Source organism: Eptesicus fuscus, chromosome 4 (assembly GCF_027574615.1).
Source record: "Eptesicus fuscus isolate TK198812 chromosome 4, DD_ASM_mEF_20220401, whole genome shotgun sequence".
NCBI lineage: Eukaryota > Metazoa > Chordata > Mammalia > Chiroptera > Vespertilionidae > Eptesicus > Eptesicus fuscus.
Window position 1 is genome coordinate 89,770,335 of NC_072476.1, and position 15,214 is coordinate 89,785,548.

At 43.7% G+C, this 15,214-nt stretch overlaps 1 pseudogene; it reads left to right on the forward strand.

Moving 5' to 3' along the window:
- Positions 1-5,184: 5,184 nt before the first annotated feature.
- On the forward strand, positions 5,185-5,943 carry LOC103305295 (nascent polypeptide-associated complex subunit alpha-like; annotated as a pseudogene).
- The last annotated feature ends 9,271 nt before the right edge of the window (positions 5,944-15,214 follow it).

Below are 15,214 nucleotides of genomic sequence, written 5' to 3' on the forward strand. Positions count from 1 at the left end.
CAAAGTTTCAATTATAACCCCAACACAAATGGCTTCGGGCCTCGGAGGGAGTCCCAGGCTTGGCTCTGCTCCAGGCTACAAAGTTTCAATTGTAGAAGGAAAATAAATTCCAGATACCAGGGCCTCTGCTTGGGTTGCCAGGGGGCGTGGCCAGCCTGCAAACCACCACAGGCCCCTCGCTCAGGCAGCCCCACACCCCAAGGGAACCCCCACCTGATCCAGGACACCCTTCAGGGCAAATCAGCTGGCCCCCACCCCTGTACCAGGCCTCTATCCTATCTAATAAAAGAGTAATATGCAAATTGATCATCACTGCAACACACAATATAGCTGCCCCCATGTGGTCAAAGATCCTGGCCCCATGTGGACACAAGATGGCCACCACAAGATGGCCAGCAGGAGAGGGCAGTTGGAAGGCACCCGGCCTGCAAGGGAGGGCAGTTGAGAAGGACCAGGCCTGCAAGGGAGGGCAGTTGGAGGTGATCAACCCTGCAGGAGAGGGCAGTTAGGGGTGAACAGGCCGGCAGAGGAGGGAAGTTGGGGGCAAACAGGCTGGCAGCAGAGTGGTTAGGGTGTGATCAGGCTGGCAGGCAGAAGCGATTAGGGGCAATCAGGAAGGCAGGCAGACAAGCAGTTGGGAGCCAGCAGTCCTGGATTGTGAGAGGGATGTCCGACTGCCCGTTTAGGCCCGATCCCAGACATCCCTTGAGGGGTCCCTTATTGGAGAGGGTACAGGCTGGGCTGAGGGACAACCCCCCTCAGTGCACGAATTTCGTGCACCGGGCCTCTAGTGAATTTATAAAAAAGTGAAACAACAAATCTCTCTCTCTTTTTCAAATCAATTTTAATTTTTTTAAGAGTTGAGAATGTAGAAAATGGAGCTCATAGCTGCAAGGTTGCCTGGGATCTGTGTGACAAAATATCAGAGAGGAAGGTCTTGAGCAGAGAACAAAGCCCATTTTGTAGAGGAGTTTTCTTACGTTCTTGACCATATAATATATTGTAAATGTGCAGTGTAAATCTCCATGAGTTGACAGAGAAAAATTACTTGGGGCAATGGAAACTGCACAGTATTCTGGGGCATGTAAGAATATTAAACAGATACTCCAGAGACCTATTTGAACACAACAGGTATCCAGCTAACCCTTTGAAAGGCCATGCCTAGGAATTAAGGTAACTCAAATGAGAGGTCTTATTGGCCTACCCCAATTAAGCTAAAACCAAATATCCAACAGATAAAGCTGACCCATTATTAAATGAACTGACCCCCCAAAAAAACCCCACTTAAGAATATTTAAAGGAAAACAATAAAATTTGTTCTCAACATTATAGAATTCACAATGTCCAGCATACAATAAAATTTTGATAGATAAGAAGCAGAATAATAGGACTCATAACCAGGGAAAAGGTAGTCAAAAGAAACACAAGTAGAGATACAAAGTTGATGAAATTAACATCAAGTGATTAAAAATGTTAAAGAGAGTATGAAAAAATTAGCATAATGAGAGAAGCAATGGGGAATTTTAGTAGAAAAGTTAAAACTCTAAAAATATATCAAATAAAAATTTGATTGGAAAAGGCAATATCTGAAAAGAAGAATTCACTGGATGAGCTTAATAGTAGGTTACTAAAGATTAGTAAACTTGAAGACAGACCAAGAGAAATTCTCTAAATTAAAAACAGGGGGAAAAATAAAAAAAAATAAACAGACAATAAAAGCCTAAGTGATATCAAGCAATCTTCCATCTAGTATGCATTTGGGGTGGTTGTGGAAGATCTGAAAGGAAAAAAAAAATGTTTGAGGAAATAATAGCTAAAAATATTCCAGGTTTCATGAAAATATCAACTCATGGATCTAAGAAGACTATCTGTCTAACAAAATACAAATAAAAGGCACCTATACCTAGGCACATCATAGGCAAATTGCTGACTACCAGAAAAAAAGTTATATTAAAAGCATCTAAGAAAAAAAATACATATAAACATAGGGGCGAGTGTGAGAGAAAAGAAATACTATTGATTCTCTTTTGAAACTATGCTATACACAAATAAATAAAATACTAAAATGCCAGAATAAATGTTTAAAAATTCAATCCAGTACTCTATATTTATTGAAAATAGCCTTCAAACATGGGGGAAAATAAAGAAATATTTTAGGTAAACCAGTGCTGAGAGATTTGCCACCAAGAGACCTATATCACAAGATGTACTTAAAAGAAGTTATTACGGCTAAAGAAATGTATAGCAAATAGAAACTCAGTTCCATGTAAGTTATCAAAGAGAATAGAAATGGGGAATATGTAAGTACATATAAAAGGATATTTTTCTCTTTAAATTGTTTTTTAAAAGAATGACTGCCTAAAGAAAAATAGTAACTATGAATTTTAAGGTTTATAAGAGAAGTAGAATGTACATAACAAAATGCAGAGCAATGGAATCCTCATTCATTGCTGATGAGAATGCAAAATGGTGTCAATTTGGAAGACAGTTTGACAGTTTCTTACACAGCTAAGCATAGTTTTACCATGTGATCCAGCAATTATACTTGTAGATATTTATTCAACTGATTTGAAGACATATATATCCACATACACACAAAATAACTCCTTGGAACGCTTAGAGCACCTTTACTCAAAATTTCCAAATTTGGAGACAACCAAGATGTCCTTCAATAGGAGAATGAATAAACAAAACAAAAATTGAATATCATTCAGCAATGAAAAGAAATGAGCTATCGAGTCATGAGGTATAGATAAGTGTAAATGCATATTGCTAAGTAAAAGAAGCTAGACTGACATGGTTACACACAATAAATTCCAATTATAAGAGATTCTGGGAAAGGCAAAACTATAATAAAGATAAAAAGATTGTGGTGGCTTGGGTTGATCGCATTGTGTCTTGAAAATTATATTCGGATATTGTAAATACTAGAGGCCCGGTGCACGAAATTTGTGCACGGGGGTCCCTCAGCCCAACCTGCACCCTCTACAATCCAGGAGCTCTCAGAGGATATCCTACTGATGGCTTAGGCCCACTCCCCATGGTTCTCTGCTCTCTGCGGGGCCTGGAGGTTTCCCTGCAGCCATGGAGATGAAGCCCCCATGCCCTGCTATCGCTCTCTGCCTGCTGCCGCCATGTGCCATGTGAAGGAAGCCCCAATGCCCTGCAGTGTGCTCTGTCTGCTGGGTCTGGGGGCTTCCCAGACACAGACACACTAAGGAAGCCCCCATGCCCTGTTGTCCAGGCTCTGTCTGCAGGGCCTGGGGGTGTTCCCACCGCCACTGCCCACTAAGGAAGCCCCCAAGCCCCGCTGTCTGGGCTCTGTCTGCCATGTCTGGGGACTTCCCTGCCACTGCCCCACTAAGGAGGCCGCCATGCCCGGCTTTGCAGGGCCTGGCGGCTTCCCGGCTGCCGAGATCAGGAAGCCTCCATGCCCTGCTCTGCTGGCACTGGAGTCTTCCCGATCGCCTCGGTGACCATCGGGAAGACGCCATGCCCTGCTCCTCCACCGGTTCTGTGTGTGCAGGGCCTGGCGTCTTCCCGATCACCATGGCGACAGGCCCTGCTTCTCTGCCAGCTCCATGTGCGCAGGGCCTGGCGTCTTCCCAATGGCCGCGGCGACAGGCCCTGCTCCTCCGCTGGCTCTGTGTGTGCAGGGCCTGGCGGCTTCCCGCTGCTGTAGCACTAAGGAAGCAACCATGCCCTGCTCTCAGTGCTCTGTTTGCTGGTGAGACAGGCCAGACACTCCAGCAGTGGGGCTGAGGGGACTGGGTGCTGCCATCTTGTGTGTATGGGGGCCGCCATTTTGTCACGGAGTGATGCCTAATTTGCATATTACTCTATTATTAGATAGGATTAGAGAACTAGGTTATCGTTATATATACACACACACACACACACACACACACACACACACCCAGGGTGCATAATGTCCAAAACGACCAAATGCTCGACCAAACGCCAGGCTAGGGAGCTGAGGGAGCAGGCGGTGATCAATCAGTGGCAGCGGTGACTGGCGAGGGACTGGAAGGCCTACCTCTTGGTCCCTCCTCCTGGCCCTCAGACTCCAATCAATTGGGGGCAGAGGCGGGGCAGAACTGGGGACTGGGTCCCTTCGTAGGCCTGCAGGGTCAATCTCAAGAGGACAGGCCAGGCACCAAGGGACCAGTGCTGCCAGCATGATCCCGAAAGCACCGACGGCCTCCTGGAACTCGGCCTCAGGCACTGAGGCCGCTTCCCCTCCCTAGATGCTCCACAAGGTCACTAGAGCCCGCCCTGCTCCAGAAGAAGTGTGATCACTGCACACGGAAGGCATGTAGTAAAAAAATGAAAACCGATGACCAAGCGACCAGAGGGACGACCAAACACCAGGCACACCAGGTCCACTTACATAGCACTAGGCACTTGACTGTGAGCAGACAGAAGGAAAAAAGACCTTCCAGGCCTGTCCGTGCCCCAAGGCAGGTTTGCGTTTAAAACCAAGTGGGGATCTTGGTTCCACGTTCCCTGCACAGTAAGTTGTGTCTTCGCTGTTACTCTATCCCAACCATCCGCCTTTCTTGCGGCCTAAGCCACCCCTGGGGACTGAGACCTAAAGAGAGTTAGAGGCTTCATGTGGCCCCCCGGTTCCTACTCGACCCTGGGAATGGTGGCTTTGGTGTCTCCGGACAGAATGGGGTCTGCGATTGGCGTCCTGGCAAAAGCGGGGCAGAAGGGCCGCAGGCCGGGCTGTTAGTCCGGGGCTGGCGTGATGGGAGCCTTTGCGGTGTTGGGGGCTGCAGCGAAGTATGTCTGCTGTTGGGAACGGCTTCAGGATAACCCGTAGGAGGTTTAGGGGTCACGGCCTTGGAAATCTGCCCCCCGCTCCCCCTCCACACACGCACACATCGTTCTTATTGTGATGAGTGTTTGTGGCTTAAGGCACCCTCTTTTCCCTCTTGATTCCCGAAAGTCAGCAAACGGGAGTCCTGCAGGTCCAGCCCAGGCCTCGTGAACGGTGGGAGGGAGGCGGTTCAAAGAAGCGTCCGCAGCCTCCCATGGTCAGAGCCAGCCCGGGCTCCTCCCTCGACGTGCAAACGCAGTGCCGATTGCTGCCCGTGTGGGATTGGAAACGTGGAATAAGACGAACCCCTGGGAAATGGGAAGTCTGCTCTCTGCGGAGTGAAGAGGAGCGTGGAAGAAGAAATGCCCGGTGAAGCCACAGAAACCGTCCCTGCTACAGAGCACGGGTGGCCACAGCCCCAGGCTGAGACAGGGTCTGGAACAGAATCTCCGAGTGATGCGTCAGAACCAGAGCTCGAAGAACAGATTCCACACAGGCACCCACACAACAAGCCCAGCTGGCGGCGGCGGCTGAAATCCATGAAGAACCAGTCAGTAAAGCAAAACAGAGCCCAGTGAAAAGAAGGCCCGGGAGGCTGCGTCCAAACTGGGTCTTCGACAGGTTACAGGGGTTACTAGGGTCACCATACGGAAATCTAAGAATATCCTCTTTGTCATCACAAAGCCAGATGTCTGCAAGAGCCCTGCTTCAGATACCTATGTAGTTTTGGGGGAAGCCAAGACTGAGGCTTCATCTCAGCAAGCACAGCTAGTAGCTGCTGAGAAATTCAAAGTTCAAGGTGACGCTGTCTCAAACGTTCAAGAAAACACACAGACTCCAACTGTACACGAGGAGAGGGAAGAGGCAGAGGCTGATGAAACAGGTGTGGACGTTAAGGACATAGAATTGGTCATGTCACAAGCAAATGTGTCAAGAGCAGAGGCAGTCCGAGCCCTGAAGAACAACAGTAATGATATTGTAAATGCTATTATGGAATTAACAATGGAACCATCTAAATAGGTGCACCTTTTTTTGTGAGTTTCATTAGAGTTACTGCAGCTTGGTTTGAAATTTGTACTGTTTCTATCATTAATAAAGTTATGGCTTCTTGTGGGATGAAAAAAAAAAGTGGGGTGATACCAGAATTACCCAAGTACGCCCCCACCCCCTTCACCTGCCCAGACGCCTAGGGTCCCCTTACAGCTGGGCTGAGCTCTGCTCAATACTCCACCGCCCAATGCGTGGTGACAACATGCAACTCCACGCCCAGCCCGAGCAGGAGCCATGGTTAGGCTCCTGCAAACCGCCCCCGAAGACTTCGGGTCCGCCTCAGCTCCCAGCCCCGGGCTCCGGGAAAACGGACCCACCTCTTGGCCGACCAGCCTGGGATCTAGGTGGCGCGGGCTTTGGGTGAAGTCACCCCAACAACGGAGGCTCAAGATGGCGTTCTGCCCTCTGGTCTCTCCTCCGTGGCAGCGCAGCACTGGCTCCCCATGCGTGGCTCTCCCTGTAGCCCGCAGCAAGGTTCGGATCAGCAGCTCCAAGGCAACAGACAGCTCCATAGGGAGGGGTGCTCATGCCGGGAGCTCCCCCACTCCCTCTGTGATGGCTCTGTACAACAGCATGCCCTGTCCCGCACTAGGTGATGGTTTGGTCCAGCATAGGTGCACCTGGATGGCAGCTTGGATGGTGGTGGGGGCTGTGGCCTGCACCCCGGGTGGAGGCCATGGTCAGGGCATGGAGGGTTTGGGTTGGCCCTGCCACCAACCATTGCCGAGGAGCCCAGTGCTGCCCAGTGGCCTGGACACCAGGCCTGACCACCTCTGTGGTTTGGCCCAAACATCTGAAGTTCGCATTAGTTGCCAACTTAAGAAATTGGAGCATTCACTTAAAATCAGGATTCCCTACTTCTCTTTCCAAGGTGGCTGATTTCCAAGGGTGGTCCGTGTCACTTCAACCCTAAGAGGAGCCCCCAGCTTGGGGGTGTGGTGCGGAGGGAGCTATCTGTGCAGACAGCTCAGTTGTGTAAACTCCTGCTGACTGTGGCCCAGCCCAACAGTGTGGCCGCTAAACTGCGGGGCAGCACAGCCCTGAAACAGTGCGGCTATTAAACGAGGCCCCTCTCCAACTTTTGGGGAGCTCCACCTGCTCCAACCCAGTGCACCCCACTCTGCCCTGAGCTGCCCAGTGCACCCCACTCTGCCCCAGTGAGACAGTGTCAGTGTTTCAGCTCCAGCAGACAGAACACATCCCAGTGGAAAGGGAAAGTATAGCCCTGGTCGGTGTTGCTCAGTGGATAGAGCCTCCACCTGAGGACTGAAGGGCCCAGAGTTTAATTCCTGGTCAGGGCACATGCCTGGGTTGTGGGCTTGATCCCCAGTGTTGAGCATTCAGGAGACAGCCAATCAATGATTCTCTCTCATCATTGATGTTTCTCTCTCCCTACCTCTCTGAAATCAATCTATACTAATAAAAGGGTAATCTGCTAATTGGACTGAACAACTTCTGGATGACCTTCCAGATGTCCTTTTGGACAAAGCCACGGTGTTGCGGCTGAGGCAGAGGCACTTAGGGGCAATCAGGCCAGCAGGGAAGAGCAGTTAGGGGGATCAGGCTGGCAGGGGAGAGCAGTTAGGGAGATCAGGCCAACAGGCAGGTGAGCGGTTAGGGGCCAGTGGTCCCAGATTGCAAGAGGGATGTCTGATTGGAGAGGGTGCAGTCTGGGCTGAGGAACTCCCCTCCCTACCGTGCACAAATTTCGTGCACCAGGCCACTAGTAAACAGATAATTAAATGTGAGAATTAATATTGTTTCATGAGGGTCAATTACCTTCTTTGAACAGTACAAATTATGCAAGCTTTGTTGTTATAAACAACATGCATCCTCAAAAAGTTCAAGATAATGCTCTCTGAATAATAAGTAGATATATTTTTAGTCAAATTATCAACTACACAGAGAAGTGCTAATATTGCTTAGCTTTACAATGAAATTCCAGTCCCAGGTCAAGTTGTTGCCAAGCATCTGCTGTGGCCATATGCCATCTCAGTAGACTGACACCAGGTGAAATTTGTAATGTGGCATACCAAATTCTAAAAATTATCACAGAAGGTGCTAAAATACATAAGGTTTTCCCTGGCTTTCCCAGTCCCAGTGGGGGAGACAATTCCACATTTCAGGTAATGTTATTTTGGTTCCGGTCATGAACCTGGAAAATATTCCTTGCTGCCCTATCTCCCACTGGCATCCAGAAAGTGAGCATACAATAAACAGACAGAGAAAAAATTTATTTACCTTGGGAAAATAATTCTGAAGACTGGAAACAAAAATCTAAAAGATGACAATATTTTTTTTTTTTTTTAATTACTCATGCTAAACTGACCCTAAATTTCCCACTCTTAGAGACTTCCAAAGAATGATTAGATTTTTCTGATATTTTGAGGCACCTATGGTCCTTTACCTATCCTTTATAAAGCATGAGCATTTTTTATTAAGTAACATACACTTAATCCCTTAATTCTTAGAAGTTTTATATCTCACTTAAGCTATTGTGTTCATTTTTCATTAACATGGATCATTTTTTTTATTTTTAAGCATAATGATGTCTCAACATTAAATATGTTAAAATATGTTAATTACATATAAAATTCAGCATTAAAATATTTACCACAAAATTAAAAAAAATAAATGCAAGTATTTGTTTTTCATACTTAAGTTGTCAAGAGACAGTTTGGCATAGAATAGGAATGGAGATATTCAATGGTGGAAACATCTGCAGAGGTAAAAGACACTATTTTTAAGTAGACAAAATATACGTTAGCATTTTACATTTGAAAAGCATGCAACTGGACATTAAAACTACACCCATTATTGCTGATTTTTAAGATTTAAATCCGTTTTTAATAAGGTCACCTGGATGAAGAGGTTTATAATGTTTGTATCAAATTTGAGGAAATGATCTGCGGTAGACAGAATTCTAAGACACCCCGAATTTCCTGCTCCTGATTGATGTACCCTGTGTGGAATCTTCTCCTCTTGAGTGTATGATGAGATGTCAGTCCTGTGATTAGGTCACTAATCAGTTCCCTTTGACTTAATCAAGAGGAAGATTTTCCTGGGTGGGCTGACTTTAAAAGAAAGTGAATCATCAGAAAGATGTTCCCCTGTTGGCCTAGAGAAAACCAGCTACCATGCTCTGAAGACCATGTGGGCCCAAAACAATGGGTGGCTTCTTAGAGCTGAGGACCTCTGGTGCTATAAAATTACAAGGGTATGAATGCTGCCAGTAATCAATGAGTTTGGAAAAGGACTTCCAGTCCCTGCCAATGCATTGATTTTAGCCTGGGGAGACTCTGAGCAAAGGGCCCAGCTAATCTAGTCTGGACTGTAAAATAAATGATGTTCTATCCTGCTAAATTTATGATACTTTGTTAAAGCAATTGACAACTAATATATGATCATATTGAGCTTGTATATTATACACTGAGTAAGAGTGATGGCAAGTATGCACATCCAGTCCCAATTCCCATAAAACCAAGCCAGCCTCAGTAGATAGCTACCAGGTGAAATTTTTGTTCTTTCTCAGCTGTGGATAGCTTATGTGCTGTATACATTTGGTAGGCATGTTGTCTTTATTTTTATGAGGTTAAAAATATAGTAGTTAGATGAAAAACATATATATATATATACTAGAGGCCTGGTGCATGAAATTCGTGCACAGGGGGGATGTCCCTCAGCCCAGCCTGCACTCTATCCATCTGGGACCCCTCAAGGGATGTCTGACTGCCCATTTAGGCCCAATCCCAGTAGGATCGGGTATAAATAAGCAGTCCGACATCCCTCTCACAATCCAGGACTGCTGACTCCCAACTGCTCGCCTGCCTGCCTTCCTGATTGCCCCTAACTGCTATCCTGCCAGCCTGATCACCCCCTAACCACTCCCCTGACAGCCTAACTGCTCCACTGCCAGCCTGATTGCCCCTAACTGCCCTCCCCTGCAGGCCTGGTCACCCCCAACTGCGCTCCCCTGCAGGCCTGATTCCCCCAAACTGCTCTCCCCTGCAGGCCTGAGTCCCCCCAACTGCCCTTCCCTGCAGGCCCAGTCACCCCCAACTTCCCTCCTCTGCCGGCCTGGTCACCCCTAACTGCCCTCCCCTGCTGGCCTGATCGCCCACAACTGCCCTCCCTTGCAGGCCATATTGTGGTAGCCATCTTGTGTCCACATGGGGGCAGCCATCTTGTGTGTTGGAGTGATGGTCAATTTGCATATTACTCTTTTCTTAGATAGGATAGTATATCTTATATGTCATATATAATACTAGAGGCCCAGTGCATGAATTCGTGCACCAGTGGGATCCCTCAGCCTGGCCAACAATCGGGGCTGATTGGGCCATCTTGTCTAGTCTCAATCAGGACCTATGGGCCCCGGCTGGCTGGAGAGGGACCGCAGGAGGGCTCCAGGGCGTGTACGTCCCATCTCACCCAGTCCCGATCGGCCGGACCCCAGCAGCAAGCTAACCTACAGGTTGGAGTGTCTGCCCACTGATGGTCATTGAGGGTCATAGCAACTGGTGGAATGGTTGAACAAAAGGTCTAATGAATGGTTGGACACTTAGCATATTACGCTTTTATTATATAGGATAGCATAGCTTATCTATATGATATATATCTGCAGAATAGCTGCTCAAAAGTCAACAGCAGGAACTGTAAGCCACCTTACATATAAGAGGGAAAAGATTTGCATATGATCCACGTTAGAAGGCAGGAGAGTCCCACTTAATAATTCAGGTTGTGGAGCCAGGGTATGTGGGATAGAAATGCCAGATCAAATTTTTACTGCATTCCTAAATTAGTTATTTAATCGTTCTGTGCTTCAGTGTCTAAATCTATAAAATGGAGGTAATACTGACTTCCTAATGTTAATTCTTTGAAGACTAAATGAATTAAAGTGTTTAAAATATTTGTTTCTCATACATAGTAAATGCTCCTAATTAGCTTATAATGAGCAGAAGACCTAAAATGTTGCTATACAAGGTTACTATAAATGCTTACTTTTTATATATCTCTAGCAAAATAATATCTAAATTGAAGTGATTCTCAAAAATGGAAATTCTAAAACTGAAGTGTTGTGTTCATCTATTTCTTAGCTAGATGCATGCTTTGTTAAGGTATTTAAAGAAAATAACATTGATTTTCCATCTAAAATTAGCAACTGATTTATTTTGTTTGCCTGATTCAACATTGTGTCTAGTTTTCCTACATCCCCTTTAACTTACCTTAGTTGCGTGTCTTTAAACAACTCCCATTGGTTTTATCATGTGGCCATATTCAACATCTGTATGGTTGTTTAGAAGACTGCCAAACTGAGTTCATCAAAGGAATCACAAATGCTGCATATGACATTCATTATTTTGTTTTTCAATAAATAGAGTAAATCACATCCACAGTTTGCTATTCATTGCACTTCAAAATGAAAGTCTTTCCAATAATGACTATTGTTTCATTGACAGTACTCAACCTCTTACATAAATATCAAGTAGTTATTCCATTTTATATCTATTAGTGTAACTTTTTATCAAAAGGTGATATTTAGTTATTAAATTGATTATTCTTTCTATGAAAATTAGCATTGAACAGCACCATCTAAACAACACAGAAAGTAAACATTGTCCCTTTAAGAGACAGAATAATGCATATCCTCACCCCAAGATATCCACTTCCTAATCCCAGGAACCTGTGAGTATGATCTGTTACATGACAAAAGGCAACTAAAGTTGCAGGTGGAATTAAATTTGCCAAACAGCTGACCTTAACATGAGATTATTCTACATTATGTGGGTGGTCCCAATGTTACCACTTAAACAAGGAAGAGCAATGTAGAAGAGGAAGTCAGATTCATATGAGAAGGATTCAATCTGCTCTTTTGACTTTGGAGAAAGGGGCCCTTGAGTCAGGACTTGAGGGTCAACTCTGAAAGCTGGAAATGAATTCTTTCACAGAACTTCTGGGCAAGAACACAGCCCTGCCAACCCCTTGCTGTTAGCTTGGTAAAACCTGTGTAGACTAGTCCTACATAACTCCAAGATACAAAATGTGCCTGGTTTTAATCCTCTACGTTTGTGGTAATTTTTATAACAGCAATATAAAACTAATATGGCCCCAGCTTCTGGGGGAATCCCCTCCTTGCGGATCCATAGTCCAAGCAGCCTGGGTGCAAATTGAACATCTATGGCCATAGACACACCTCATTTTCAGACAATGTATTTTACAGACGAGGAACACTGCATGAGCCCCCATCAGAGAAATATTACAAGTGTGACAATTCTACAGACAGGACTGCATGCAGCAATTGATGCCAATTTCATAAATCCCCAAGCAACTTCCTTTGGAGAAAGAAAAAGTTAGCTTAACATATAACATAAACCTATTTTATATACTTTAATATTATTCTGAGTAATTTTAAATTTTATTCCAATTATGAAAAACATCATAATTTGAGCAGCTTAGAGGTAGGATCCCTAGATTCTTTATTCACATTGCTTATTCAGGAGAAAAATATACATGTAAATATATAGTTAAACTATATATATATATATTCTTTTCAAAAAAGAATAAGGGGCAACACTTTGGACTGGCTTTAGAAATGTATGGCTATATTCACTCATGAGTTTGCCATAATGTGCTGGAATGTTCTTTTTTCCTCCTATGCTCTCAGAAGAACATTCCTGCTTTGCTTGCCAGCATTTGAGGAGGAATGAAAGAATTAGTTCATAAGGTATGAAGGAGTTGGAAATTCCTTCCTAAAGTTGTCATGTTATCTTTCTGGCCACCTGGCCTACATTCTGACACAAGACCAATTTAGTTTATTATTTAAAGCTGAACACATCAGTTCTTCAAGGGAAGGCTCTGGATCTAAAGGAAATACTTCATTGCGGACAAGAACTTACTGTGACCTTGACTACATGTTTCATTAATAGTGAACTATTTTCATTTTCAATGTCTTTTTATATTAAAGCAGCAGGTGGTGTTGAACATAAAACCAGGGAGAGGAATTGTGACCTATTTAAAAATTGTTACTTTTCAACCTTATAATTATTGAGGGTTATTTGAATGACAAGGGGGTACATATTAGAAACAGCAACCTAAAACGTGGCAATTTTTTAAAAAGATTTACTTTTAAAAAGTAAGTTTGTATCTGTCAGATAAAACACTGATTTAAGAGTAATTATTTAACATGTTCTCCTTTATCCCACTCCCCCACCTTAAAAAAGCACGGTTAACCGACTCCCATAGGAAAAGAAACTAGTACCATCACATGGACTCTATTGCTTCCTGATACATTAAAATGTGGCGTGTTATATGGAACTGACAAACAAATTTAAAATTCTTACAAAATGAGGATGGTACAAACAAGAGTCAACACATATAATGCTTACTATGTAAATGCACTCTTTTAAGCATCTTACATGTATTCCTTGGCTTAATTGCCACAAAAGGTAGGAATACTATTGCTTGCATTTTATATAAGACAGATTAAGGGATTTGCCCAGAGTCACACCATGTATCTGGTAATCATGTTGCTGTAGATAAATTTTTATTTTCTAGGCTTTTATTCAAAGCTTAGATTACAACTAGCTTGCCCGCTTAGGTAGAAAATAACAGAGTAAATGCAAGAAAGTAAAGGCAATACAGTAAAAAAAATATATATATATATTTTTTTAAGGGCATAGTAGCATCTCATGGAACACAAAGTCCAGGGGCACTAAGGAAGGGATTAGAGCCATGTGATTAAGAGCACTTAGAATTACATTTCCATCTTTTACTTCTTATCTTTCTCTTCTGCTGCTCTAGTCTTTCTTTTCTCCAGACTACTCTTCTGATTATCTATATTCATGGTTGATACAAGTTACCAGTACATAGTTCTCATGGGTTTATGTCTTTCGTTCCATGACCAATCCATAAGAAGCTTGTTCTAGTCATACATTCTTAGGGTGAGAAATTAGATTGCTCAAACCTAGCTTAAGTATCCATCATTGTTAGAACAGTTCTCCTGTTAGTGACTTGACTTTCAAATACCCTGAATAAAAGAAGTGGAGCAGAAGCAATTCACTAGAAAATATCATACTTTTGGTAATTGGAATTTTCCAATGTAAACTAATTTGTTTGTTATATATTATTAATTTAAATTCCAAAGAACTTGTATGCATATATGCATAATCCATGGACATAGACAATAGTGTAGTGAAAGCCTGGGATGGGGATTGGAGGTGGGGGCCCACTAGAAGAGGTCAGTGGGATAAAAAGGGGGACATACGTAATACTTTCAACAGTAAAGATGGGGAAAAAAAAAAACACGCAAATTTATGTGATACTGCTAATGAGAGGCGATGATCTGCTGTGAAAATTATGTGACCAGACAGAAGAACATGAAAACTGAAATAACAAGCTATTCTTTGACTCCCAACTAACCCCAAACACACACATATAAAAGGCTATAAGAGTATAGACAGACTCAGTAATATGACTATTTATATGATTATATTAATACTAGAGGCCTGGTGCACAAAAATCATTCAAGGGGGGAGGAGTTCTTCAGTCCAGCCTGCATCCTCTTGCAATCCAGGACCACTGGCTCCTAACTTCTCGCCTGCCTACCTGCCTGATCGCCCCTAACCCCTCTGCCTTCCTGCGTGATTGCCCCTAACCACTCATCTGCCTGCCTGATCGCCCCTAACCCCTCTGCCTTCCTGCGTGATTGCCCCTAACCACTCATCTGCCTGCCTGATTGCCCCTAACCACCTCTGCTTCAGCCCCACTGCTGCTGCTTCATCCAGAATGACATCCAGAAGGTCGTTTGGCTGTCTGGTTTAATTAGCATATTATGCTTTTATTATTATAGATTTAAAAGTTCATGTAGTTTCCAAGAGTTGTGTATTTCTGTTTACTTGAATTCTCATTTGAAAAACCCAAGGGAATCATAACCAATTGAATTAAAAATGCACATCGCAAATCACAATTATAATTTACAAAAATGAAATTAAATCAATAATATTAGGTAGGAAGTAAAAAGGCAAGCATGTTTATGATGTTAATTTACACATTTTACAATGTCACTTTTTTTTTTTCTAAGAAAGCTTGGAAGATATTATATGAGCTTCTCATGAAAAAAGTATTATAACTAATTCTGAAAATATGACTAGTGTTTGGTATTCTTGAACAGTGTTGCAGCTCACAGCTTGTTACATATAAGATATTCATATTTACTTTTATGAATGAATGAAAAATGAAATAAATGAGCATATCTTTCAGGAATCTATTTTATATCTGTATATCTGCTCTATTTCAATGAAATATGTAAGCCAGGATCCTAACTGTCAGGAACAAGTTTTTTTTTTT